Source organism: Phascolarctos cinereus, unplaced genomic scaffold, assembly GCF_003287225.1.
Source record: "Phascolarctos cinereus isolate Bilbo 61053 unplaced genomic scaffold, phaCin_HiC Scaffold_7;HRSCAF=346, whole genome shotgun sequence".
Taxonomy (NCBI): domain Eukaryota; kingdom Metazoa; phylum Chordata; class Mammalia; order Diprotodontia; family Phascolarctidae; genus Phascolarctos; species Phascolarctos cinereus.
In genome coordinates this window covers 143,307,860-143,334,078 of record NW_027556180.1, presented here as the reverse complement: position 1 = coordinate 143,334,078, position 26,219 = coordinate 143,307,860, and the positions used below count along the sequence as shown (strand labels likewise).

Here is a 26,219-nt window from a genome sequence, read left to right as displayed (position 1 = left end):
TCTAGTCTTGGTACATGAATCTCCACCCAATGGAGTATCTAACTCCCTGATCTTGGGAAGGGTTTTTTTACTCTATGGAGTAGACAACATATCTCTATGTCAAACCTTATCCCTAAGGCAGCCATGATGTCTCATCCTACTTGATGAACTCCCACTTTCTTTGCCTTTTATCTACTTTAGCGATTGACTTTAAGGTGAAACTAACAGGAGTGTTGGTTATCTTTTGTAGGGACAAGCATAATAACATTTTGAGTCATGCACCGATGAGTGAATAATACTAGGACTTTTATAAATAATCCTACTGATAAATAAGTAGAATATAAGGTCCTTAAGAGTGAGTACTATATTTATATCTGTATCCCAGTAACCAGTACAGAACCTGGCTCATAGTGAATGCTAAATACATTCTTATTTATTTAATGATATATTCCCTAAATATCCAAAATTATTTTTCTATGACTCAAGTTAGTGCTACAGTCTATGACACTCAAAACCCATGAGGCAGTTCAAATGATCTAACGTTAACCAAGAGGGAGATTTGGACATTTGTTTTCGCTGTTTAGAATGAACTTATAATTCAATTCAATGACTTTACACTTAAAATAAAAGAAATATATTGTTCTCTAACTGTAGCAAAGACCATCATCACTTGCAACATTTCATGCTTTTGAAAAGAAAAGAAAGAAAACTAATTTACAAACTCAAATGTTCTCAATGAAGTTCTGAATAGAGCTATACTGATCTGGTTTGCAGAACTGAACATTAAGGACAGAAGAGACTCATCTCTTAGGGCTAATTAATAATATAATTAGCATGATTCAAGACTGGTTTTGTGACTGGATCCACAGAGCAGTCACCAATGGGTTGATCTCAATTTGGAAGAAACTGTCTAATGGGGTAATCCAAAGATGTGTGCTTGGCCATGTGCTATTTAGCATTTTAATCAATGACTATATTTAAGGCCCAGGTGGTGGTGTGTGTATGGATGGATGTATGGATGAATGGATGTATCTACATAATTTGCAGATAAGACAATTGGGAGATGACACAAAGATAACATATTGAGCGACAGAATCAGGCTCCAGGCATAGAAAAGTAAAGATACCACTAATGTCACATAACTAAATGTGTTAGGGCAAAAAAAGACTAGAACTCAATTCCTATTGTCCATTGTTCACTCTTTCCACAACACTGAACTCAATGTACCACTTCACTACCTTCTCTCTTCCCTCCATGTCAGATACCAATAGACTGGCCATACCAGGATATGGCCTCTCTATATCATTAGGTTTATTGAGCTAATGTGTTCTTTCCCTGACTACTTCATACATACTCAACCATTCTCTGTACTCACCAAGACTTCCAGTCTTCCAACTCTTCCTGCTTTACTCAGACCATCAGCTCTTTCATACCTTTATTGTACTCTCTCTGAAACCTTGACCCAAGGTTTAGCTATTACAGCACTGCCTTCTCCATCATCTTAAATTTCTACACCTCTGTGACCCCCTACTAAGTCTGCTCTCCTATCATGACTCCTGGATCACTCCAATTGCTGATATCATTTATCTTCTCAAGTAGATGATCTCACTACCAAATGACTTTTCCCACAAAATCAAAAAGCAAACAGAATATGTCCTACTACTGCTAAAAGCAGTGGTATTTTCTGTAGTCTTGGTGCTGCTTATTCAAAAAGAAGTAAAAGGAAGGAGAGAAATAAAGAAAAGAAAGAGAAAAGAGAAAGAGAGAAAAAGAAAGAAAATAAGCAAAAGAAAAAAAGAGAGAGAACCATTAAATCAAATCAAGATTCCTGGATTCAATCAATTAATTTGTATATTTACTCAGTTATGACATCTAGATGGTTCCAAAGCATGGGAAGCTGAACAATAACCCTCCTCCAAATTCCTCAATTGAGCATAATGCAATATAGCAATTGGTTATATGCCATCTTTTCTTTTTTCTCTCTCTGTTTTCAGTATGCAAATAGTATAAACTCAGTTCTTTTGAAGCCAGAATCATGTCCTGTTATTTCTAAATGAGACCACCAAATACCAGTATGTGCACACAAAGTAGACACAGTATTTGTTAATCTGACTGAAAATTATTAAGAGATTTAAAGATTCAAACAAATTTTCTGAATCCAATATGAGGATTAAATAACTGTCTAATGAATTTGAGTTGCATAAGTACCACTCATTCTACTTCCATAGCTTTTGTTTTTGTTTTTTATTTATCCTCCTCTCTTTACTCTTTACATCCTAGTTCAGTCCTTCATAGCTTCTCATCTCAACTACTGTTATACCCTTGGAATTGATCTCCTTAAATCCATCCTCTTTCCTCTGTAATATATCCTTCACCCAGCTGTCAAATTTGTAATATTTAAGCACAGGCTTGGTCACATCCCTAATATCACTACTATGCTCAAAATGTTTCAGTGCCTCCCTGTTGCCTCTAAGAGAAAATATTAACTACCTTGTATTGTATTTAAAGCAATTCATAATCTGGCTTTGAGCTAGTTTTCTAGAGTGATTTTGTATCACTCCCCTTCCCCTACTTGCCTTTTAAGTTCCACAATAATTCTCTCTCTCTCTCTCTCTCTCTTTCTCTCTCTCTCTCTCACACACACACACACACCACACACACACACACACACTCTTAAGGGAGGGAGACTTTTTAAAAAATCTGGATTTGTTGATTCCCCTTCCAGAATGTAAATTCCTTGAAAACAGAAATACTTCTACTTTTGATTTTGTATCCTCAAACCCTATAACAGTATCTGGTATATAGGAGGCTCTTAATACATGCTTGTTGAATTGAAATATATTGAATATTCAGAGTCCTTATGTAAGTGGGTGGAATTTAGTGAACTATTTCATTTTGATATAAATAATGTATCTCTAAGGAGATTTACAGAATCATTGCTCAAAAGACCAAAAGAAATATCTCTAAAACAATCACAATAAAAGCCAAAACTCCAACCTCATAAAATTGGGAGTACATGAGGAGTATTAAACTGAAGAAAATAATTACACAGAGAAGAGTTATAATTCATTATCACTGAAAATAATCTACTGAAACTATAGTAACAGTCTAGGACTTAGCATAAACAAGACAAGCCCATTTGCGTGATTTCTGGTTTCTGGTAACCTTATCTAAACCCTTCAGTTTTCTAACATCTTCCCATATAATGAAATAAAATTTTCCATAAAATGGAAAGGTCCAATCCAGACTAACAAATGATCATTTAATGAAGCAACCAAACAAATTTTGGGCATTTCTCAAAGCACAAGCCAATGGGGAATCATTAGTTGACAAGTGTATCAATGTGTCCATAGCAGTCTGTTTTGTTGCTTCACTAATTCTGTCCTAATTAAAGGCTTCTGTACTTAGCAACAGCAATTGCTTTCCATCCATTGGTTCATGTCCTTGCATAGGAGGCTTCCATCAAGGCCTCTGTAGGCCAGCCACACATTTTGCACATATTTCTGGCTTTTATTTCCAGCTACTTTTAACTATTACTTTTTTTTTCGCCTGATAAACTATTTCTCCTATTTCTGTGCACATTCTTAAAACCTGAATTGGTGACAGGTCACAGAAAAGCCACAGCAAATGAAATCATTATGGGTGCCTCATATTCTTTAGGAAACAGGACAAGATAACTAAATGAAAGCCTAGATCATGATAAAGGCTTCAGTTAAACTTTAGGAAAAACTAATAATTTTTTTTGTTTTGTTTTAAAATCACATCTGAGATTTCTTTGGCATGGGTAACTCTTAGTGAAGAAACTTCTAAAAATGTAGATCTGCAACTTAAAATCTTAGAGAGTTGTTTGAGGCAAAAGAGGGTTAAATGAGTTGCCCAAGGTCATACAATATTATGTCTTGGAGGTGATAATTAGATTTAAGTATTTCTGAATCTAAAGCTGGCTCTCTATCCACTGTACCATGTCTCTTATTCTCCTGATAATCACAGTAATTAATAGTTATAGCTAACATTTATATAGTGTTTACTGTGTGTCAGACATCATGCAAAGATCTTTACAATTATTATTGCATTAGATCCTCATACCAACCCTGGTGTTTGTATTATCCACATTTTACAGATATGGAAGCTGAGGCAACCAAAGGTCTTGCTCAGGTAAGTAAATTCCTGTGGTTGGATTTGGACTTAGGACTTCCATACTCCAGGCCCAGCACTCTACCCACTCTACCACGTAAAAGCCCCTATTAATTAAATTAAACATGGCAACAGAAAATGGAGGGAATATGAGGTATTGTTATACTTGGAAAGGTTTAGGAATCAGACATTAAACTCTCCTATTTTTCAAGACTTTGGAAATCTATACGTATATTTATTATATTTTATATTATACATCATATATTTATAATATAATTTATGTTTATTATAAATATATTTATTTATTAGAATTCTCTATTACATTTGTATATGTATATGTATATTAACCACGTTTTGGAAGAAAAAACAAATAGAAGAAAAAAACAATCCAAACTCTAATAGATTATCTATTTGGGACAGCCATATAATTAGCTTATAAATAATTTCATAGTTTTTGAAAGTGGTTTTCTTAAAAATTATCATTTTAGGATTATTTTGAACCCACTTTTTAATTATATAATAATGCAAACTCCATGGCTTCTTTATTAAATCAATTTTTAAATGCCTATATAATTATATATTGTTTAGAAGTCAATAGCTAAAAAATAAAGATTATTCAGACATTTGGATAAAGTCATAGTATTCATTGATCAAGCCAGGATTTATATTTTCTTAAAATAATTAAATGAGCTTTCTATCACTTGTATAAAAATGACACAATACAAATTTAAGTCAACCTGGAATAGAACATGAATAGAAGATTGTAGAGCTCTCTAACTTTTTAAATGATATCTTTGGGGCAGCTAGGTGGTGCAGTGGATAGAGTACTGGTTCTGTACTCAGAAGGACCTGAGTTCAAATGCAGCCTCAGACACATGTGTATGACCTGTGTGACCCTGGGCAAGTCACTTAACACCGATGTGCTTGTCAAAAAAATATGGTTGTTGTTAAATGATATCTTTGTTGTTTGGAAAATATGTCATTAAACAATGAAACTATTCCAATGAACCACAGGGTACACTTATTGTCTTATATGGTCATGCCACAATAGAAAGTAAAATCTTTATTTAGAAAAAAATGCTATCAATCTGAACAGAAATGGCATAATATAATTTTTAGAATCAACATCAATACCCTTATTTCATGTACCTATGTGCTTCTGAAATGCCTTATTTTAAGAAACTGAATTTTTAGATTGGAAATATGCAATTCTATGAAATACTTTCTCATTTAAGTCTTTCAGGGAATATTTTTTGTAATCCAATAACTCATAGCATTGGTACATATCAAAAGCATGCTAGTAGTTGTTTATGAATGTTAATTTTTCCACACTTATTCAGTTCCAAATCTCAACACCAATAAACATTCAGCACATTTATGCTCAAAAATTGCTAGGGAGTTGTCCTTCCTTCTGTGCTAGATTAAAGTAATGATTGTCACGTGTAGGCCAACTATTTGGGGATTCGATCTTTGTTATAGCGAATTTCTTTTGGATCCTCGAACATCCAGCTTGGAAATACACATTTAATTTTCATACTATTGGGATGGTACAAACATTCCAGAATCCAAGAATTAGAATTAGTAGTAGGTTGCCAGCTTGCATTTTAAGTGGGCTTTGCAAATTCTACCTTCCTTATTAGGGCTGCCTGCTGTTCCGATTAGTTTTCAACAGGCTCACTTGGGAATGTGAAGCAGACCTTTCTCTCATTTAAATAGATAATTCCTCAACTGAAAAGTGTGTGCTTGTTGATCAGACAAGAAGCAAGGGAGGGAGAAAATTTTAAAAGATTTTTTTTAATAAGGAGCTTTGAATATGTAGCTGATTTGAAATGCTTTTAATAGAAAGTGCAAGTTGAGAGTGGTTTTTTTTAAATTTTACTACTTCCTTCCCCTATTCCCAATAATGACTACAAGTTGTTTTCTTTTTTCCTTCTGCTATTTGAATGACATGTTTCATTTCACATATCCTTTGCTCAATGCCCAGGAACTTTAATATTGCTAAAAGGGGATGGGAGTGTGGAAAAGCTTTACAAAGCTTACTGTTTGAAAATGTTAACTAGCCAAAAGATATTTGGAAGTCTATGAATGTTCTCCTTTGAAACATTTGCTTAAAGCATCTGGAATGAATGCTCTGGTCTTCCGTCCCTTCTCACATCAAAAAGAAAAAAAATACTTAAAAAAGTTGACACAAAAGTATAGTAAGTGAATGCTGTCTTTGCCTTTCATTCATCCAAGCAGGGATTGCACATGCACAGGAAAGAAGGAAATGTCTTGATAGTGTTCTATATACTTGCTGTCAAATTGTCCTTCGATGTATCTGAAATTTTTTGGTAAAACAGATTTTGTTGATTTTGGATAAGATGCAAATTCTTCCTTGTCTCGCTATGATTCATGTGCCAGCGAAAGGAGCATTCTCTTGAGCCAACTTATATAGCAGTGCCCCACAGCCAACTCTGCTCATAGTAAACACTAAGTAAATGGTGGTTGACTGGCAGACTATCTCCGCCCCGCCCCCATTTTCTTTACCAGCACGATGAAATAATCAGCATCTATGCAAATGAGTAATAATTTGAATCTAATCAGTTATGTAGAATGTTAGACTATGATCTGTGAAATGGATGCTTTCCATCATGGAAAAGGTAAATTAGCTTTGAGCAAGCTACTCCTTTAGTGCATAGAGAAACCAAAAGATTTTATTGGTGCATAATTTCATGAGCAAGCCTGTGATTGTGGGTATTTTTACCTTCTGTTTTTACCACCACTTTCAAACCCTTTTGTATGTCAGACTCAAATTCCAACCTATCATATTCATTCATTTAGTTTCTAAATTGTATAAATTTGGAAATTATTCAACTTATCCAAATACAGTGATTTGGGTGCTCTTTAATAGCTTCCTTAAAGTTCAACAAAACTACTCACTGTTCATCAAATGAAAGGATTTTGCCAATTGCAATTTGAAAAAAAAAAAGGATACACAAACTTGAATTTATTATTTCCTGGAAACTAAAGTTATCAACCTGAAAGAATATTGGGAGGTTTAGAAAAATAAAAAGATAGACAAGAAAGTCCCACTTTGAAAGTTTGAGGACTGGATTGACCAACTCACGTATCTAATTAAAATGACAGAAATGACAGGAAGGACTTGTCATAATTTTTTTGCATTGCTCTGGATGGTATGGACTTCCTTTGTCCTAAAACCATGTGTAAGCAGCAAGCAGGTCAGTTCTCAAAAAGTTTGAAAAAGAAGGAATTTAATGATTTCCCTCATTCCTTTCTATTTTCACTCCTGAAAGCAGAACACGCTTTACTCACAAAGGACCACCCCCCAGCGAGGTACTCTCATTCCTACATCACATGCAAGAAATAGTTTAGTGGGCTATTCACAAAGTCCCCTAACTCCCACATTGAAACTGAAGCAAGATTCTATTGGATCACACTGATATTGTGGGGATTAGATACTGCCTGCAAAGTGCTTTGAACTCCTTAGAGGAAAGCATGTAAATAGAAAGTTCGCATTTAGAGGGGAAAAAATAAAGGCAGAAGGGACCTGAAGGTCATCTAATTCAACTTCCTGACAGAGAGCAGAAGCAATTCAATCTAAGTGAGCTGATCCCTTCAGGTGGTAGATGAAGTCGAATAAAACCCCCAAACCTTCACCCAGGAGGTTCTACAGCTCCTCTTGAGAAACTATTTCTGTTTCCAGAATTGTAAACATCTTTAACCCAAATTGCCTTTGTGGAAAGTTTGATTCCACTTAGTACTTCTCAGCAGGAGCCATCATGAACAAAATTTAATTTTTTAACCTTTTGCAATCTTTTAAATATTTGGGGAAATTTTTTTTTCTAACTAACCCTTTTTCCCTCCTGCTTATGTCATAATGCTAATAATACTTCATGTTTAACATTTTAAATTCACTTTAAAATTTCTAAGCTTTTTAATATTAGTTTGGTACCATTTTCCTAAATCTTATAAAGTGAGCAGAGGTGAGTAACCCCATTTTGTAGATGTTAAAACTAGAGGGCTCAGAGGATTTAAGTTGCTTGTCTAAAGGAGACAATTAGTAACAACAAAAAAAGACAACTGGAATAAGAAGTAATGTCTTCATAATGTTAGCTTGCCTTTTTCTCCATTACGCTACACCGTATTTCTTTCTTTGAATTAAAAATGAATGTCAGTTTTTTGTCATCTGTCATAAGGTTTTAAACTAATTTTTTCCCATTCTATTAGAAGCATAGCTTACTGGACAGTGAAAAGAGCAATTTCGGAATATCTTGGACTCAGACACTACCCTTTTCCAAAAGAAATAAGCTACATAAAAAGGATGGTGTCATATGGTATTGAACCCCAAGAATATATTATGCCTTTTCCAAAATTCCACTAACTTGGAAGCAGAATTGTGGGGACCAAAACAGGGAGAAACAAATATAACATTGTCATGGGAGTATGATACAGACTTTTCAGCCTGTAGTGGGTGAAGGGAACAGGATTTCCTGATACAAATCAAAAATCTGACATAAAATCTGGCTGCATTTGTTAAGAGCAACCTCTGTTATCCAAGCATTGGGTAACAGACTACTCTCTGCTAGTATCTGACCAGCTGATAAATTCTAGAATAGCCTTTATCTTTCAAAAGATAAAGGAAGCAATGAGGGTTATTGCTCTTCTGGATTCTACTGTAACCAATAAAGAAGAATTAGGAGGAAGAGGTCAAACAAGTTTAAGAGACTGTGATAGATAGGGGGGAATACATCAGTGACTTTTCTTGGTCTTTGGGAAAGTGAATTTTAAACAATATCCATGTGGCATAACCACAAAAGCATTAAATTTATTTCTTCAACAAAATCTTTAACATATATCCATCCAAAAGAGTATTATCCCTCAAGGGAGGGAAAGACAGAAACTTTTTTCCCCCAAAGATGCTACCATTGCTCAAAACATTTTTGGAAGTTCTTTTTGTGAATTACTTGTAGAACCTAATTATGAGCCATACAAGAAAATCAGCTTTATGAATTTCTAATCACATCTCTCTTTTTTTTAATCCAAACTGATATAACCTCAATTGATTATTCCCCAAGCTTGTTCCAAATGCTTTTTAGCTGTTTCCAAATTCAAACCTGCCCTCTGAGGATGATGATATGCCTCCACTGGAGATACTCAGATGAATATCCCTCAGACTCTAATTTTTATGTCTAACTTGGTTTTCTTCTACTTGCGATTTTTTTTTTTTGCATAACTAAACGAATATTATCTGTAAACTTTGTTTTCTTCTCATGGAATTTGCAAATGGTGTCTGAAATAAATTCTATAGCTCAATTTCTGGTTTTGTTGTAAAGCAAATGCTATTTAATAGCCTAGCACACCTGATTCAGCTTGGCATTTTCAAAATTGATTTATTGTACTTCCTGCAAAACCTATTAGCTCTAATCTTGCAAATGCAATAGGTCCCTGCTGCAGTGATTATTATTATGCAGCCTATAGGTATGTTATGTCCTCATTCAGTTTGTATAATTGTGATTTATCATCCATTTCTAAGAGAAATCACATCCCTAAAGCGATAGGTTCTCTCATTTTCTATTGACTGAAATGTCGTGCATTATCTGAACAGTGGCACCATGACATAAAGTCGCCTGAGTAGACACCTATACAAATCCACTCTGACCCAAAACCCTGAAGCTATCCACGGAGGGGAATTGATAAGTCTTTTATGCCTTTTTTCAAATAGCAGGTACAGCCAGTGTCCTGGAACTTAAACACAATTAACCAAGGACTTTCTGTTTGCTTTCTCTGCCTATGAATAGCTAACATTAAAAGACTATCCTCGTATGACTTCCTAAAGGTCTTCTGAATACGCTTAGTAATTGTCTATAATCAAATTCTGGGCTATTATGAGTTAATGACAGAAAAGATTCTTTTTAAATTATTTTGATTCTTGGAGTATATTTTTTCTTTGCAAACAAATATACTAATTTTCTATAGAGTTTCTATGGAATCCTTCTTAAGAAGTACTGATTCTATTTTGTATCTGCATGATAATAGTTCATATTAATTCAATTTGCTATAAAATGCACATTCAATACCTGACATTTTGCTTAGCTTTTTCATTATAACCATGTAAGCAAGTCCATTTGATGTAGTTGCCTCTGATTTCATGTTATTTTCAAACAGTAAAGAGGAAGGAGGGAATGGCGCCTCTTTTATGTAAGTGACAGAAAGCAAAATCAATTTTCGGTCAAAGGGTGTCTTGGAAGTATGCTGGCTGATTGTTTCTGTAAGTTCCTCTCAGTCTACCACATGGAAGAAAATACAATAAACTGGGAAGTCAAATGAAAGAAAACTGTCATTCTTGCTCTAGTGTGCCAAAGCAAAGAAAAAAAGAAACATGTCTTATAATAAAGTAAGACAAATTTTAATATGCATTTCAAGTAGCATGGATAAATTTCTTATGTAGAGTGTGCCAGACACTTAAGCAAAAACTGTTAGTACAGTAATTACATTTCAAATCAATTATGTATATTTAACTTCAATAACAGATTTACATAAAGTCCATCACTCTTCTCTTGCTTTACCAATGCAGCCGTCTTAGAATAGCAGCCTTAATTCTTATGAAGGACAATATATGAGCAATTTTTGGAATATAAATTAAACATTACACATTAAATGGAAATTATTTATTTTTCTCCATATAGAAATGTAATCTGCCACAATCTATTCATAAAGTTAAGAAACTAACCTCAAGAGATATGTGGAAACATATTTCCATGATCTGAATATTGGTGCCTTTCGCAATCTTCCACAATAAGCAAATCAAACCTGGTGTAGATGTTACTTAAAATTACCTCCTCTACATGTGTAATTCTGTTTCAGATAAAGGCCCATGTTGATAAGAATTCTGTGTAACAAATATTGGAAGAATAGGAATCACACCACTATCCTGTCTGTTACTCAATATGTAAGAGGTAGGTAATTGCTAGGGATTCTAAAGGTCAGATGACTTGCCCAGGGTCTCTTAGCTAGAAGCCAAATTTTAATGGAGATCTTCCTGATTCCAAACCCAGTACTCTCTCCACTATCCCATTCTACTTCTCACATACAACCCTAAGATATTTCACCTTGGGCGCTGACCCTCAAAGGCCAGCAAAGTTCTAATAAGGACATGGAATGTAGGTTCTGAAAAGTGAGTTTACTTCTCTTTCTAGACCAGTTCCAGGTAATCCAGCCAAATTTTTAAACATATCTAGAATTAAGAACACTGAAGGAAGTAGGTTGTTTTTAAAACAACTCTAACTTAAAGTTCTGTTCCATATCTTTATATACAGTTTTAAACAGGGACCCATAAACCAAATTTGGGACCCTTAACCATATGTTTATCATGGAACACAAGAATCCAAACTTTAAAGCAGCAATTGTCTTTCTTCTTTATTCTACCTAATCATGGAAGCAAACCACAATAAACCTGTTGAACTAAAATTATGGATAGAATTTCTAGATTATTATTTATCATTTCCTACTATCTTTGAAGGTAAAGCAATTTTTTAAACATCTCAAGATTCTCTGTCTGTCTGTCTCTCTCTTTCCCCCTCTCCAAACCTATTTTTATTCACAACAGAATCTCCAATCCTTCCACCTCATTTCTTTTCTTCCCAATCTTGACTCTGTAGTTAACTAATTGAACTCCACACTATCCTCTTCTCTCTCAAATTCATTACATTTTTGTTTTATCATTGTCCATGCTTTGCCAAGTCCCTGGATTACTCCCTTTACCTGCTACTTCCACTCCTACTTATGTGTTTCTGAACAGAGCTGAAGAAAGTCACAAAATTGAACTGTTTCCACTGTAAATTTGTTATCTAAACACGGCTCTCCACCAATGCAGTAGTGTTGCAGCAACATATCCGAATGCACATGGCTGGCCGGATTCCTAACACTCCTATGCCTGAGAATTCCTGTGACCATGTTGATGTGGATCCAGCTGTTATCAGTGAGAAAAATGGAGATGCCATTGCTGATTGCATTGATGAGACAGTTGAAAGCATTGTTGATATGGAAGACTTGGACTCCCAAGATGTTCCTAGTGGTTCATCTAAGCCATCTACTCCATTTACTGATACTCAGTCAGAAACACCAGCTGTGGCATTTACCAGCATCTCAGTATTAGAGGCCCCAGGGAAAATGGGCAATTCATCTCTGAGCCTTCAGCGGCAGAGTAGTCTGAAGTCAAGTTCGGCAGAAAGTGATGGCATGACCAATGACTCCTCATCTGTAATAGGAGATCGAGATTATCAAAATGGCCGAAGTCCAGAGTCTGCATAGTTCCAAGCATTGTCTCCTGCAAATAGTCCAGCTGAAAGTATTAGGTCCAAGTCACCTGGCTTAATCAATCATGATGACGTGGGAAATAAGGCTGAAGGACCGGAAAACCCTCCAGCAGAAACTGAAGGTGATGGTGCTTTGGATTTAACTTATGCCAATATTGGCCAAAAGGTCATCAAGGAAGAGCCTGGGTTAAATTTTGCAAATGGGGAGTATGGTTGAGGTAGAGTACCACCAGCCTTGATCAAAGCTGAAGCTCCTGGAGAGCGGCCCTTAAGCAATAGCCCTTTTTCTGGACCTCCTGCCCTGTCCCCAGGGGTGGCTCCCTTGCTAGTGGCCCCACCTCGTCGCACTGCCAAGCAGCACATTTGTACCACCCGTGGAAAGAACTTCTCATCTGCCAGTGTTCTTCAGATCCACAAACACTCATACTGATGAAAAGCTTTTTGCGTGTACCATTTGTGGAAGGGCCTTTACCACCAAAGGAAATTTAAAGGTCCGTGTTGGAACTCATATGTAGAATAATTCTGCCCGATGTGGAAGGAGATTATCTATTGATAACACCATAGCATTTCTGGGTAATGATGTCAAGAAGGTATCTGAGATGTTTCCAAAGGATATAGTCCCTCCTGCAGTGAATCTTGATCCCGCAGTTTGGAACCAGTATGCAGCTGTGATTAACAATGGCTTAGCAATGAAAGCTAATGAGATATCTGTGATTCAGAGTGGCCCTATTCCTGCCCTACCAGTTCCTATTAATGGTGGAGGGCTCTCATGTTATCTAAACATGGTTCTCATGCCATCAAAACAAATAAAAAAGTCTTTCTGATTCCATACCCAACTTCCTACAGAGGGTATTATAAACATCTTCTTTTCCCAAATTTCCCATAATTTTCCCTCCCCCACTATCTCAAAAAAATGACTTTAATAAGATGAGCTCTTTCTTCCTTAAAAACACTTGACATTATGCCCTACTCTCCTCTTTTACTCTAATCTCTGATAACATTTTGGCCCTGCTTACCAAGTCCAACCCTCCCCCATTTGCCTTTAATCTCAACCTTTCCCATGTTCACCAGAAGATTGTCCCTTTAATAATCCCCTCTCTCATTAAGCTTCAATTTCTATCTCTTAAGTCTAGATCCTTTTCTACTGTCAACAAATATGGAGTCTCTCCCATCCTAAACAAACAAACTTTTGCTAGACCATAATATCTTATCCTTTCTTTACCTTCATAGTATATCTTGTTTCCCTTTTATAGCCAATTTCCCAAGAAAGCTATCTGCATTCATTATCTGCACTTCTCTTATGCAATCCTTCACTCTTTGAAATTTGGCTTTAGATATTATCAATCAGTTGAAACTTCTTTCCCCAAAACTGCAAGTAATATTACTATTGACAGATTTGATGGGATTTTCTCAATCCTCTTCCTCTTTGCCTCTCTGCAGTATTTGACACTGTTTACCATCCCCTCCTCCTGGATACTCTTCATTTTCTGGGTTTTTGTGACACTTCTCTCTCCTAACTCTCTTTCTACCTGCCTGATCACTCCTTCACAGTCTTCTTTGATAGATTGTCACCCATGACAGAACCGATCTATCCATTCAGTTGCCAAATTAATCCTTTATATCTCTACAAACATCTCTCATAGCCCAAGCTTTGTTAGCACTCATACAGTCATCAAGCCCATTGCTCTTTTTACTGTGCAACACTATTTCTCACATGGCTGAGTGAATACTTTCATTCATTTACGTGGCTTAAGAGAAATCCAGTAAATTACAAAAGGAAGAAATTTAGCAGCAATACAAACCAATACAAAGTAACCTAAAATTTTCACTTAATGGAATTCCCTATTCTCCCAACAGATTACATAACAAAACCTTCCTTTATATTTTATTTTTTTCAAAAAATGTTAATATATTTGCATGATAGTTTATGTTCTTATATCACCTATACTTTCTTCTGTAGTTCTTTCCTTTCACTTCCTAGACAACTGTCCTTTATTACAAATAACTTTTTTTGATAAAGGAAAAAAAATAGGAAGAAATAAAAAACAGCAAAGCTTATTGGTACATGGAAAACATCTGACATTACATGAATTTGTTCCACACCTGTACACTGACCATTTCTGCAAAAGGAGTGGAGGAAGTATCATCTAATAACTTTTATTTGGGGCCAAACCTGTTCTTTTGTAATTCTCTAATATTCACTGTAGATTGTTTTTGTTGTTATTGTTCTTTCTACCTACATTGTGGCAGTCATTGTGTATATTGTCTTCTTAGCTCTGTTTACTTCACTTTGCATCAAATGATACAAATCTTTCTGTGCTTCTTTGAACTAATCATATTCATAATTTCTTATATAACATTAATATCCCATTACATTTATGTTACACAATTTCTTTAGCCATTTCATTATTGATGGGCAACTAATTTGTTTGAACTTCTTTGCTCCCACAAAGAGTTCTGCAATAAATACTTTTATATTAATGGAATCTTTTTTGTCAATTTACTGAATATTTTACAACAAAACATTCAACATATGTATATTTTTTTTAATATTTCTTTCAAGAAACCACAAGAAACTCACAAATTTATTCATCTTAAAATATTCTCCAGGGATGACAGAACAATGTTGTCTTTCCCCCTAGCCCCACCTCCAAGGAAATATGTAGTTTCAAGGGATGTATTCCAATGAGTAAGGCTTGAAATTTTTAGTGTAGACTGAATGATCTTGTTTCTAGAAAAAATCTTTGGTCCCTTTTTCTTCTGAACATAATTACTGGCACCTTCTGATATCTGCCCACCTGGTATCTATCTACACGGATTCATAATCTATATGATACACTATGATGTAATGGAAGGAACACTTTATTAGAAAGCTTGGGTTCTGATTGATCCCACCATAAAATATCTATGTGATATTGGCCAGGTTATTAGATGGAGAGAGGAAAGGAGCTAGTCTCTTGAAGAAACTATTTTAGCAAAAAAGGTAGATAAAAGATAGATGCTAAAAAATTCTGAAATTGTTTAACTGCAGGTTAGTGGATGAAGTCTTTATATTTTATTTATTAATATTATTTATCATATTTTATTTGATTAGAGTTATTTTGCTTAGCAGCTCTTCAGCTTATTGGTTTGGTGGTAGGTAGAGTTCTCCTTTGGCTATACGAGTTGTCTTCTTCCACAAACACTTTACTTTGATGACTCATGCTCATGTGGAGTATCCCTGTAGTCTCAAACTTTGTCCTAAGCTCTGACAGGTCCAAAATATATAAGAATACTTATTTTACTCGACGGTAGGTGGTGATCCATGCCTGCCACCCACAAAACTGACTAGTAGAGCTAAGGGAAATACAGAAAGCAGCCCAGCAGGTGATAAGATGTTCTGGCTTAAACTAAAGTGGGATTGAGATTTTTTTTGTAGTGAAGGAGATATACCCCAAAGCACACACCAAAAAAAAAAAAATCTCTTCAAGATTAAAAAAGAAATAAAGCAGTTTTACTTCAGAAGTCTCTGTGACTGATAATCTTCTTTCAGCTCATAAAATTATATATACTGAAACATTCAGATCATATTTACATGGACTTCTATTGCCACACTCTAAATAACTTTTAAAAAGCATAAAGGTTGCTTTGTGTAAAATACAATACTATTTTACATTCTTATTCCTAGCATAAGATATGTCTTTCTAAAATCATAGGTATCTTCTTTATTCTACAGACAATACATCTATATGAAAAATATAATGATATTATTGAAAAACAGAAGAGGAACCATTTTTCACCTCTAGGGACTACTGCTCTTTTAAAGCGGCAGTTTGCAAATTATAAATAATTTAAAAATCTTCCTGAAACAATATGTGCACTGAAGCGATCGACTACAATGAAGCTGGGGCAGAAGGTGGCTGGGACTGAAAGACACTGTGGCTTTAAATAATTAATTACCAAACTAAGTAAAATATGCTTATAAAAATGCCACATCATAAAAGAGTTCCCTTGGGAGGGGTCAAATCTTTATCTCTATTATAAATGATAAGTAAAATCAACTTTTACAATGATGAATCAAAGAAGATTTTATTTTAATCTACACAATAAATCATAAAAGATATTTGAAATGTATAAGCACCAATCAGTTGTTTTCCTTGAAGCTGGAAAGTAGGATGACAATTATAAGGAATCAAAACATTTGTGATCCATTCAGTCATCAACCTTTCCCCCTGATAAATACAGTAATTGTGAGTATTCTGCTTTCCAGGAAGACTTACGTAGTGTCCTCCATAGGAATGACAGTGAGAAGCATTTGTAAAGCTACGGAATACTGTCACTACTGAACAAAAAGTTACGTAAATCTAAGACATCACAATTTCATCAGCTCCACTTTCCAAAAATCTAATATGATTTATGAATTAAACAGTATGCCATTGCAGCCAAAAAAGGTGAATGTCATCTTAAGATGCATTGAATAAGACATAATTAGTCCCAAAAAGAAGGAGACAGATAGTCTTGCTATACTTTGCTTGGGTCAGGTAAAATCTGGAATATTGTGCTCTTTTCTGGGAATCACATTTTAGGAAGAAAATTGATACCTTGAAGAGTATTCAGAGGAGGTCAACTAGGATGAAAAACTAGAGCTTGAAATTTTGAGAGCATCTTGTCATTTGAGGATTCATTGAAGGGACTGCAAAGCTGTATTATTTTGGAGAAGAGATCTGCAAGGATATGATTGATTGTTGTCTTCAAGTACAAGAAAGATTGTCATAAAAAAAGGTGAGATTAGATTTGTTTTACTTGATCCTCAAGGGTATACTAGGAACAATGAGTGGAAAGGACCAATGAAATTATTTAGATTTGATGTAAAGAAAAAAATATTACTAGTCATTAGAGGTGGAATTCCATCAAAAGTGGAATGTTTTTCATTGGGAAGCAGTGGGTTCAATAAATCATCCAATCAACAAATATACATTTATTAAGCACCTATTATTTGCCAGGCACTGTGCTAAATGCTTGGTCATTCTAAATAGAGGGGCTTCAAGGAAAGATGAGATGACCACTTGTCACCAATGTTGTTAAGGGGATTCATGTTCCTTTATGGGTGAGATAAGATTGCCTGTGAGGTCCATTCACCTCTAAAACTATATGAATTTTTGATTCTAAGAAACAGATTAATAGTTTCAATTTTAATTCATTCGCAATGCCCTCAGAAATAGTGAAATAGCAGGTGGTGTACCAGAAATAATACAGAGCCCAGAGTCCTGGCTTCCAGGTCTAGTTCTACTACAAGCTTATAATTTGAACTGGAGCAAATCATTTGACTGTTCTGGCCCTGAAGTTTCTCATCTGCAAAATATGGGAATGTAATATGTGTTCTCCCTGACTTAGAGAGTATTACAGAGCCAAAAAACAATCATGCAGAATTACTTTGTTAAGGACAACATAATGTGCTATATAAATACAAGTCATTATTATGATGACAGGAGAAATTAAGGGAATAAGCATTTATTAAGTGCTTACTATGTGCCAGGAACTATAATGCGTTCTTTTCAAATAATATCTCATTTAATTCTCACAATAATCTTATGAAGTAAATGCTATGATGATTCCTATCTTATAATTGAGGAACCTGAGGAAGGCAGATAATAAGCGACTTACTCACTAGTCACAGAACTAGTAAGTATCTGAGGCTGAATTTGAACTCAGGTCTTTCTGACATCAGGCCCAGTACTATCCACTGTACTACCTAGCTGCCTTTGATGGCTGAAGAATATTTTGACATGGAAGAGATATTGACAGGTCTCAATCATGACTGAATTTCTGCTAGTGGACCAGCTTCCTGAGGATTCGTTTCATCAACTCTATATGAGTAATGTAAGTGTGAAATGAATGAGATGTCAGAGGCCTGACATAAATAACTTCACTGCGATGGAAATAGGAGTATCCTGGGCTACTATGCTTTCCCTTCAATCTTATACTTGCTCCTCCAAATATGTCCTCTATTTTATGTCCCTTTATGAGAAGATTTTTCCTAATTCCAAGTTCCTTTAGGAAGCTATTTTCTGATAACTTAGTCTTTAAAGAACTTCCAAAACAGGCTTATAGTTACTATGAAAATTTCTAAAAGTTTCTAGATGTACTGCTACATTACAACATTGTATAAAAATTGATACTCCCAGACTCAAAAAAGATTAAATTATGTTTGGCATACTCTGTTTTCTGAGGCAGGGAAATACATGATATATTTTAGAAGGATTTTCAAGAAATTTGGTCAAAAATACCTTTTGAATGCAAAAATTTAGGCAGTTTATAAATCTAATGAATCTGTAATACCTCATTCCCTGACAATGACAGATGCCGTAATTTCAACATTCCTGTAAGATCCTTTTAGCTAAATTACACATTCATATGCTTCATATGTACATGATTCTAAAATGAGAACCTAACTAGAGTAGGTATTTGTCTTTGGAAAAAGACAGTTTCTAGAGATAAACTTCTCAAAGATTTTTAAAAATGTATGTACTCTAATGATCAATTATCAAATTCAATTAGTCCACAATCATTGAAATATGCAACTGGGAGTAGAGCTCATTTCAAATCTCAAAATACAGTCACTTAATTCAGCACTCCATCTGTGCCACAGTCTCCTGAGTCTGAGAAACAGTCTCCAAATTGTCTTCAGAGTTTTCATCAAAACAAAACTCCAGGAAAGAATCCATTTCAATGTCAATGGAAAGAGATGGGGACTCAAGCTGCATCTGGTTTGACTTCCCTCTAATAAAAGTTGCCAATTGATCTGTGTCAAAAAGGATGTAAGTATTCCCTAGAAATGTTACCTGGCATTTAGAATGAAACAATAGAGAAAATTGAACCTCTGGATCTACTATTTCTTACTCGTAAAGTTATAATTGGCCTTTTTAGGTCTGCATTACCTTGGAGACATTAGAGAATAAACTTGACTAAGTTCACAATCCAAGTATGCAATGCTTGTCTGTAAAAATCAAAGGAAACTTTTTTTTTCTTTTATCACATCCAATCTTTTGAAAATTGAAAAGAAGAAATGAAACATAAGACTTTGTCCCCGACTTGCCAATAGTTAAAATGCTAGTGGCCATTCTATGACATCTCTCCAGATAATAGTAAATTTCCCTTAATTGAAATAACCAGAAAAAGGAAAGATTAATTGCTAGATTCTTCAAATTCTTTGCAGCATTTTGCAGTACCATTGCATAAAGTTGTAACTGCCTTTTAAGAAATTCTCTATTACCACCTTCCATATCCATCCATATCCATCTCCATTTTCCTGCCCAAAGAATCTGCTTCAGTTTACTCATATAGTTAAATACATTTTTTCCAAAAAGCACACATTGTCTTTTACTGTATGGTCATCATTTTTGTAATGTGAACATACCTACACCAATAATTTAACTTCTGAATCTTGATAAGATGTATGGGAAAGCAATGTAAATATCTTTTCATTATGGAAAAAGAGGAGAAATGGGGTATAGACAGTGATGTGCTGACAAACAACCACAATTCTGAAAATGAATGATACGCTTTTGTTTAATCTGAATTATTAACGTTTTCTCTATCACTTTCTTAACTATATTTCAGAGGGACAAATCCTGACTCCAAAAATTTAGCAATCAGCTTTCAAGAGCTAGTGCAAATGGGCTCCTGGATTACAACACAGATTTATGAGCAAGAGAGAATGTTATGAGGGAAAGATAAAGCCCTGGAGTTAGGAGGGTATACCACAGAGATTTAGTAACACAGCCAGAATGGGCACAGCTCCCATTAGGTGATAGATGAAGGATGCATAAAGAAGAGTTTGTTTTGCATATTTGCAAAAATGAAGAAATCAAGATCACCCAATTTTCACAGGTCAGTCCTCAAATTTTTTATCATGGCTCTGTGACTGTTTTTTAAAAAATTTTGATTTATTTTATTCTTAATTTATGGAGTAAAACAAGCATTTCCATAGCATAGTATAACAAAAAAGCTAAATGCACATGAAACTACATATCTATTATTATGTACAACTTTCCATTCCTTTCAAATATATAATAAAGTTACCGTGTAAATTTTTTCTTCCATTCCCACCACTCTAGAGACATCTACCGTTAGACATAAATATGTATATATGTGTGTGCATAATATACTTATATGTATGCGTGTGCACACATGTGTGTAAAATCATTCTATACATAGTTGTATTTTTAAAACTATGTATCTGACAAGCCTGATATAGTGGGAAAAGAATTGGTTTGGGTATCAAAAATATCTGGGTTTATATTCTGGCTGGATGGATGGGTTCTTGGACTTTATCTCTTTCACTTCATTTCTGAATCTGTGAAATAATGCAGTTAGACTAGATGGTTCTCAAGGTCCTTTGTAGTTATCACATCCTACATTCTTTGATAAATCCACAGGGATATGTATAATGCTAGAAAGCGGGTCAAGAGTTACTACTGAGAAAAATTATTATTTCTCTCTTGTATTAATAACTAATCATTTCATAAGGACCAAGGTTTTTCCTCTTTTCTACTTCCTCATCCAGAAATCAACCAGTTTGGGAAATCTTTCTCAAAGAATATTCCTGCTCATTATGTTTGTTCAGACAGGTCTGGGAAAATGTAGATTCTTCCTTTTGTCAGACAAGTGATATAGAAATTGATAAGCCTCTTTGACCAAGACTTGAGTGACCCAAGTCACATACTCTCAATACCCTCCTTAGAATGAGGCCCTCATTATAATATTCATTCTCTCATTGATTGTGAACCAATCAGAGTTGATTGCCAACCTCAAGAACACATACTCTTCCAAAAGAATATAAACGGTGATTCCACCACTATGAGCAGTCTTTGGCATTCAAGAGTGCCACTGACTTCTTTTTCATTAATTAACATGTTAGCCTTATTAATAAAATGATTAAATTAATGATAAACTATTTCTCTCAAACTTTTAAAATGTCACAGTACACATGTACATACACACATTTGCATATGGGGAAGTGTATTTATTATCAATACATCTATCATATGCATGCAGTAATACTTTAAATATCTGGAAAACTCAACTATATGAAATATAAACTAGAATGACGACAAAAGAAAAAGTAGCCTCTAAGTAACATATTTGATATAGTAAAGCTTATGACCTTATTAGTATAGTGACCACATATCCCAGAGTTTCCGTGATATTTCTGATTTCAGTAACATAAACTATCATTTAAATGTGACTGTGAAAACGGAATATTCTTTGTTAAGTCCCATGTCCCAATTATTCAATGGCCAAACATATTCACTCTACTCCAGGAGAAAGCCCTTTCTAGTCTTCAATCAGTACACACTCTTTTTATATTTTATATAAAACACCAACTCATTTGATTATCTCTTTAAAAAGCTCATGATATATTAGAAAACGCGCATTAAAAGTGGCTTCAGGAGATATAAGGCAAACATACACACATACACACACACACACATACACACACACACATATATGTAGTAATAATGTTGGAGTTTTCTTTAGGGAAATACTATACTTTACCCAAACCCCAAATATCCACAGCTAGCATTTATACTGTATTTTAAGATTTGTAAAGTATACATTTTTTTTTAAAATTTAACTTAATCTTCACAATCATTCCATGAGTCAAGTGCTATTATTGTTCCCATTTTACATTAAGGAAACTGAGGCACAAAAAGATTAAGTGATTTGCTTAGGGTGGCCCAGCTACTAAATGTCTGAGGCAGGATTTGAACTCATTTTTTGCTGGCTTCAAGTACCATATGCTAGCCACTGCACCACTACAACTGTCTCATAATGTTACCCCAAGTATAGAAGAGCAGAAAACATTAGAAAAGATAATCACGTCAAAGCTCATTATGCTATCTAATCAGAGACCAAAATGAACTAAGAAAATCTTGGTGTTCAGAATCAAGAACACCAACTCTGAAGGAGAAATGGAATTTTAAGTCCTGGTAACCAAATCTACCTATTGTATAACTTTAGCTAACAGGCCAAAAAGTCAATAAGAATTTATTAAGGATCTACTATGCATTAGGCACATTGGTTGAGGAATATGGCTTCACCTTACCCTTGAATTTAAAGACTGCTAGGGGACTGGAGTGGCAGAAGGTTGAACTTATAATAATTTATTTTTTCAGCTTCTAGATACCCTTTTGGGGGTATCACTTGTAGGCTTTAAGTTGAAAGAATGAGTTTGCTTGCTCCCTTCTCTGATAGATATAATAACCCATCTATGCCTTCTCCTTATATGTAATTCTTGTCTTTGTGCTTTTATTAATCTTTCATTTAGGATCTATACAGCAAACTAGAGGCCTTCCTCTGGGTCTTCTAAGATTTTTGCCAGTATCAACATAATATTTGAATTGTTCAACAGTTTTCCTTCAGTTTTGATATCAGACTAAACCATTCCTTCTCTGGTCAGCGACTGTCTATATTGAATATATTTTATAGTATTTGTAGGCAAGTTCTCATTGACAGTATACTGCAACTCATTTCTACCCACCATGGCTCTTGATGAATCTTAAAGACTAAGTCTCCCTCTCTTGCAAAGGCTGGAAAAGTGCAGGGGCTACTTGTGTTCCTGGACCCATTACTGGTTAGTGGGGAGCTTTGATCTAGGCCAGTTCTCCTCTCCTTAGGTAACCTAATGACCCTCTGTTCCATACTAGTGCCAGTCTTAATATGGACACTTGACTAGCATAGCTCACAGCTGTTTAAAACTCCCAAATTCACAAGATCTACCAGACTCAGCCTTCCTAGTAATTGGGATTACCACCATATAGTAGCACAGTAGGCCAAAAATATTGTTGTTAAAAGATGATATTTTTGTGGCAGGGAACAACTTGGAATCATTGAAAATGCTATGTAATTTTCCCAAATACAATACAGCAAGTTTTTAATCCTTCTATATAGTATTGGACCTACTATATTCTCCAGTGCTTAAGATTTATATCGTGATGGACCACATCAATGAACTTCTCATCAAACAGTATGCGAAATATCCATTTTTGTATTCTCCCTCTACAGATTGCTATGCTGATCTCTTTTGAGTGAACATGGATTTCATTAAATAATCCCAGTAGGATTTTTGGTATAGAATAAGTATAAAAATTAAGTGTAAAAATAAGAATGGTGATGATGATTATAGCTGCTAGTGTCTATACAGATTTTTAATGCTTTCAAAACACTATATAAAATTACCTTATTATATCCTTAAAACAACTCTCATAGGTAGGTGCTATTATTATCTCATTTTTGAAATAAGGAAACTGAGGAGGACAGATGTTAAGCGAAGTTGAATAAAGTTACTCATGGTCACATCAGTGTCTGAAACCTGATCTGAATTTAGGTCTTCCTGACTCCATATCTAGCACCCTACCTAGCTACCTCCAAGTTGGATAAAATCAACATGATGTCAGCTACAAGTTATTGAAATCATTTCAAGTTTGTGAAGAACATTCTCCCTGACAATTCTGAGTACTTATGGTGAATATTCATTTCTCTTCTTTACTTGATACTGATAACCAGAGGATTTTTAAGTGGTCATCTCTCTTGCCATATTAAGGGATTTTAAAAAATCTTCCATGTTAAAAAAAATCTTCTATGTTGGAGGAAAAGCTTTAAAGCTGTATTTTGCTTTATTGATTATATTTAACTTGGGAAAAAAATGTCCTAGGAGAGTTAACTCTACTCATACATCTAATTAAAATGATAGATATAACTGTTAACTTCAAGTGGGACAGTTTCCTATTTAGACTGGTCACTCAGACACACAAAGTCAAAATGAAGAATATTTAATATTTACCAGTATTCTAAGGCATGAATCAGGGGAGTAGGATTTTAGGAACTAATGCAGCAAGTAACACAGTTGACCATCTGAACACTGGTACAGTAGTGTGCAAATTACCTGGAACTGCAATAATCCTGAGATGGTTTAATTAATGGTCATAAATGTGAACTTCTACTGACACTAGGCTGATTCAAAATGTTTGACTTTGACCAGATGAAACCATAGTAACATTATTTTCTCACCTTTAGTTACATCTTTGTCATCTGGAGTACAAGATTTCATAGCATACATAAATGTTCTGTTGTTCAATTTTGTGCATTTCTATTTAAAGAATGGATATCTCCATAAGAAATTGGAAAAATTGCAGCTTCCAATGAGCATATTTCAGTGACTGTTAAAGCTGTTTTACTGGCTGCTTGGTTTGAGAATTGATCACTTCAAGGCTCATTCAAGCCCACAAACAATAAACATAATAGAATGCAAAAGAAATGCATAAAAAGAAATTCCAAAAAATTACACAAATTGCTATAAAGCAGCCTAAGTAACCCTATGGGGGGAAAATCTTCAAAGGCTTGCCACTAGAGAGGTTGTAACTGATCATTCTATAATACTTCCAAAAGTGGAAGGAACAATAAGAAGCTCGGGGTGGAGAGGAAGGGGAATCTCATTAGCTATTAACCATTGTTAAGAACAAAAACAAAATGCGTGTATGAGCCATGTGATACAAAGCGAGGAGTACTAAAGTTGGGGGAAGGGGTAATTTTACTAATCAAATTCATTGTTTTCATTCAAGATTATAACAAAACTTTTGCCAATGGAAATGAGTTGAGACTTTATGATGTGGGAATCTTTATCAGATTGTAAAACATCTACTATCCAAAATGTTTTGGGAATTCCACTTCCAGTAGACAATGAAGAACACTGAGAAATATATAAATATATTAAGAAGCATAATTATTCTTGAATGACAGAAATTTCCCTAAATTCTGGATTTTGGGAATGACAGAATATGAAAAACTGCAACATGGTCTTGCATTAAGCCACATACCATTAAAGGTTAAGAAATATATCCAAGAGAGGGAAATAAACATGCTTTAATGGCTTAGAAACTTGGCTAATTCAATATACATTGAAAAATTATAGGTAAAACTATCGATAAAAAGAAAGTTACCATATATACCAAAATGTTCATTATAATACTTTTTGTCATAGACTGTATTTTTAGATTTTGCGATGTATTGAGCAGTTTTGCTAATTTTCTTTCTCTTTAAAAATATTATTTTTTATATCAGGTTCCTCACTAGGAGGGAAAACAGGAGGGGTACTGTGGAAAATTTTGGTCACATAAAAAAACAATAAAAATACTTTTAAAAGAGAGAAGACCTATGAGCCACAAAACCCAGCAATAAGAACTAAAAAGAAAAATTCCATTCAAAATAACTACAGAAGCTATAAAATACTTGGGAGTGTATCTTACAAAATACACCTAGGGACTACATAAATCTAACCATAAAACATTCTTTGCAGAAATAAAAACAGACCTAAATAATTGGAGACCTAAATAATTGCTTATGGGTAGGTCAAGCCAATATAATAAAAATGACAATACTACCTAAGTTAATTTACTTATCCAGTGCTGTACAAATCAAACTCCCCAAAGAGTATTTTATAGATCTAGAAAAAGGAATAGTAAAATTCTTAAGAAAGAACAAAAGGTCAAGAATCTCAAGGGTAATAACTGGAAAGAAAAGTAAGAAAGAAGGTGGTTTATCATTATCATTACCAGGTCTCAAACTGTATTCCAAAGAAGTAATCATTAAATTACTTCTTTGTGGTGCAGTTTGAGTTTGGGGAGGGGAGATAGGGAGAGGGGGAGAGAGAAAGTGGGGGAATATGTAGAACAGAGTAGGTATATAACATATGGGAGCAAACATAGCAGTAGTGTTTGGTAAGGCGGGGAGAGGAAGTGAAAATGGGGGGGA

The 26,219-nt window shown here is 34.7% G+C and overlaps 1 protein-coding gene and 1 pseudogene across 1 annotated transcript in view; one reads left to right on the top strand and one right to left on the bottom strand.

Moving 5' to 3' along the window:
- Nucleotides 1-26,219, bottom strand: part of GPC5 (glypican 5) — a 580,550-nt gene that overhangs the window by 81,178 nt on the left and 473,153 nt on the right. The window lies entirely within an intron of this gene.
- LOC144454823 (sal-like protein 4 pseudogene) lies at nucleotides 11,965-13,252 on the top strand (annotated as a pseudogene).